At 41.8% G+C, this 4,528-nt stretch overlaps 1 pseudogene; it reads right to left on the reverse strand.

Annotated features, from left to right (window-relative positions):
* Positions 1-3,547: 3,547 nt before the first annotated feature.
* On the reverse strand, positions 3,548-3,983 carry LOC125400002 (protein BUD31 homolog pseudogene; annotated as a pseudogene).
* Positions 3,984-4,528: the final 545 nt, after the last annotated feature.

Genomic DNA, 4,528 nt, shown 5'->3' on the forward strand with positions numbered 1-4,528 from the left:
ATGGTGGGAAAGGGAGAACATGCCACTGGGGATCTTCCACCTGTGCAGAGAGGAAGAAGTGCTGGACTTCTATGGATTTCCTCCTTTTCTTCTTTGTATTCAGTCCAGAGAATCCAGCTCATAGGATGATACCACACACATTTATGGCAGGATTTTTCTTCTCAGCTAAAACTCCCTGGAAACATCCTTCAGGTCACATCCAGAACTATCTCTCCTAGGCTATTCCAAATCCAATCAGTTGACAACGAGGACTAATCATTACAGGGGTTTTGCTAAGTAGATGTGTTTTTTTCCACATCTATTACTTGATTAAGACAAGGATATATGGGAGTTATTAACAGTATTACCCAATTATATGTCCTGTGAACCAGAAACAGCATAGCGGCTCTAATTTACTGGGAGTCACCAACAGTTTTCTAGTTGGGCTTCAGGACCACACAATAGGAGGGAAGGCACTCTGGTTACTGCAAACCTAGTCAAACGTGGGGCTAAATGAGAGCCTACTACTAACGTCTTGGAAATTAATATAGATCCCAACTGTCTTCTGAATATTTATCTTCTCACCTCTCATCAAGGAAACTCCATTTTGCAGTAGACAGAGGCTATCACAGACAATTAAAACTGGTCAAAATGCAGAGAAGAAGTAATGATAGAGTCCAGCCCCAACGGAACACACTCAACACAATCCCCACAGCCAAGGCTCAGGGAACATCCAAAAAGAAGGGATAAAGAGACTGTAAGAGTCAGAGTATAGTGATATTTTTTATATTTTAATAAATACAACTTGCCTAAAGATCAGAAGGGCAAAACGAAGTCACTAGAGGTCAGGCAGTGATGGCACACACCTTTAATCTTAGGATTTGGAAGACAGAGGTAGATGGATCTCTGTGGGTTCAAAGCCACCTTGGGCTACACAAAATCAATCCAGGTGATGGTGCCTTACACCTTTAATTCCAGTACTAGGAAGTCATACCTTTAATCACAGCACTAGAGAGAATATAAAATGGGAGGAGAGGTTTAGTCTGCTTAGTCTGCAGTCGCCCAGCCTTGGTAGAGGTGAGACTTCTCTTGTGGCTTGGCTGCTTTGCTTTTCTGGTTTTTAGGCAAGCTTTATTTATTAAAACAAGCTTTATTTATAAAACATAAATAAAATATCACTCTCCCAGAGGACTGGGAGGACTGCAGTGAGCAGGAAGAAGGGGTGGAAAGACTTAAGAATCAGGGCACTGGGAGGATTGCAGTGAGGTAGTGTCTCTTGGACATTACAGGAATGTTGCACCGTGAGCGCTCAACAGCATGGTTATCTGCACCAATTGATATGTCAGCTTAGTTGTGGGAAGGGTTTATAAGACTCCTCTAGTTGAAGAGCCAGGTAGTTAATGACGGTTTGAGAAGGAAGGAGAGTGAGTTTTCTTCAGGGACAAGCACTCTGATAAGTTGTCCAAACCTATGTAGTCAGTGCTAAACACATGTGCTTCATATGGACTACACTAACTGGACTCAGTAACATGTATGCAAGCACACATGTACATATGCTGGATCACAGATACCAGCCCAGACTTTATTTATTCAACCAATACCCTTTTGGGTACTGGCCCATTAGGGTGTGGTATGAGGTACTACATGTGGACTGATCAGGTCAGATGGAAAGTGTGATCATTCTCTTGGGTGGTGGTCAGAGCTCTGTTCACAACTTCTAGCACCCACAGAGCAGAGGACCATGGTGGATCTCTACCTTTATTGTATGAGTGTTCCCCAAATAACTATTTGTTATTCTTTATTTTGTGTTCTTGTGGACTTACTTACCAACACCTATACAAACTATTGTACTTATCAAAACTCTCAACCACCATAAATAAAGACAACAAGATATTTCATAGTAAAACCAGATTTAAACAATACCTATCCACAAATCCAGCCCTACAGAAAGTACTAGAAGAAAAACTCCAGCCCAAGGAAGTTAGATAAAGCCATAAAAACACAAAAATAGATAATCTCACACCAACAAAACACAAAGAAAGGAAACATGCACATTACCTCAAACACCCCCCCCCAAAAAAACCCCAGGAATTAACAATCACTGGCTGTTGTAGAAAGGTTGGTTGTTGGTTTCCAGCTGCCTTGCTAGCTTAGACCCAAAATAATCACACAGAAATGCTATTGATTAAATCAGTGCTTGGCCCATTAGCTCTAGCTTCTTATTGGTTAACTCTTATATTAATTTAACCCATTTTATTAATCTGTATATTGCCAAGTGGCTGTGGCTTACCAGGTAAAGTTCCCAGCGTCTGTCTCCAGCAGCTCCATGGCTTCTCTCTGACTCTGATTTTCTTTCTCCCAGCATTCAGCAAAGTTCTCCCTGCTTAGCTCTGCTCAGCCCCATCCTGCTCTGATATAGGCTCAAAGCAGTTCTTTTTTTTAAAAAAGAAATTATTTATTTATTTATGTATTTATTTATTTACATTGGTATCTTGCCTACATATATGTGTGTGAGAAGTTGACAGATCTTAGAATTATAGTCAGTTGGTAGCTGTCATGTAGTTGTTGGAAATTGAACCCAGGTCCTCTGGAAGAGCAGTCAGTACTCTTAACTGCTGAGCTATCTCTCCAGCCCTCAAAGCAGTTCTTTATACATTAATGGTAATCATAGCTTACAGAGGGAAATCCCACATCACCTCGCCATTTCTGTTTAAATGAAAAAGAAAGGTTTTTAACTTTAACATAGTGAAATTACATATAACAAAACAGCAAGAATTACAGTTACATTACTTATATATACTTAATCTTTTATCATAACTAAGAAAAACTATAATTATAACTATGTATCTATTCTTCAACTCCATCAAGGACTCCAAAAGGCTATAATATTACCTAAGAAAACAATAAGTTCATTGTAAGCAACTTCCAAAACTCTAGAATTGGCAGAGACTTTTTGCTGCCTGGACAGTCATCCAAAGTCTTACTGTACCATTAGGGCATCCATCTTCAGTCTACAGGCCCATATTATCCAGCAGACTTTTCCATGAAGCAGGAAATTTGAAAGACGGTTTTGCCTCTATTGGCAGTTTGGCAGTCACTTTCTTCTGTGTCCTGCAGAAAGTCTGGCAGACTCTTTAATGAAGCAGGAACCCTGAAGGATTGTCTCACCTTTAGGCAAGTTCAGCAGTCATTTCTCTGTGTGTCCTGTATGTCTAGTTCATCAAGCAGTGCAGGCAAGAACAGTTTCTTACCCAAATGGCTAACCAATTCCATATGGAATCTCTTCAATGCCATCTTCTTCTTAAAGTAATTGGTGCTGCCAGGAGCAGATGTGTCTCTGTCATGAAAAGTCCTAACTTTTTCTTTTTCTTTTTTTGTTGAGGTTTAAAGGTTATATTTTTACAGATTTCAGCTAGTGGAAAGCCTTCACCTGTAGAGTCCCTGTTCCTTCTGGGTCTCTTCTCTGGGCACCGCTCTGAGAAGAGCTGCTCCAGAATGGGGGGTGGCCCAGTAAGCAGAAACCAACAAAGTCCAAAGTCCAGAACCCAATGCAGAGGAGTGATGAGTGTCAGCCAGAGCAACCCCAGCAGCCACAGTGTGCGCACTTGATAATGTGACTCATTTCCACCTCGCTTTTCGGAACCCGGCAAATGCCGTTCCTCCCAAAGTTGGTTTCTCTCGTCTGAATGCAGGACAGGCAGCACAAATTATCGTAGCCCTACTTTTTCCACTTGGCAATTAAGTTTTTGTCTACATGGCCTTCTTTAATGCAGTATTCATAGAGCTCTCTAACTAATGACTTTGCGCTTATAAAACAGGTCAAATGCATATCGCGTTTTCTGGTGATGGATTCTGAAAATGGGCCACAGACACTCCACTTTTCTCTTTCCCTCATGGGGTTCAGTTTCAGCTTCTCTCATTGTTTGATCTAAAGCATCCAGTGTTGGTTCGATCAACTCCCAGCCATCTGGAAGCGCTTTCCAGCTTCTTTTGACCTTGGGCATTTTCCAGCAAGATACCTTGTAAATATCTCCGATCTCTTTTCTAAGAGAATATATAAAAATCCCTCCGTGGTCTTTGCAGTTACAAGCCTGTGTTCTTGACCAGATTCATCAATATTCTGTGACTTTGGGAGGATCACTTTTCTTCTTTGGTCCTCTGTCTTATCTGAAGACCAAGCACCTACGGCTGTGGCTTCTTTATTGACGACTTCTGCAGGACCCCGCCCAGGGCACAAATCCTGTCCTGGAACTAGCTCTTTGTAGACCAGCTTGGCCATGGACTCACAGAGATCCACTTGCCTCTGCTTCCTGAGAGCTGGGATTAAAGGTGTGTGGTGTAAGAGGTTTTTCTGTTCATGTGTTGCTTTTCATTGGACAGAGGCAGGCAGACCTCTGTGAGTTCAAGGTGTGATAGCACACGCTTTTAATCCCAGCACTTGGGAGGCAGATGCAGGGCGGACCTCTGTGAGTTCAAGGACAGCCTGGTCTACAGAGTTATTCCAGGATAAAGCTATACAGAAACCCTGTCTCAACAAGCCAAAAATTAA

This window comes from Myodes glareolus, chromosome 27 (assembly GCF_982192425.1).
Source record: "Myodes glareolus chromosome 27, mMyoGla1.1, whole genome shotgun sequence".
Taxonomy (NCBI): Eukaryota; Metazoa; Chordata; class Mammalia; order Rodentia; family Cricetidae; genus Myodes; species Myodes glareolus.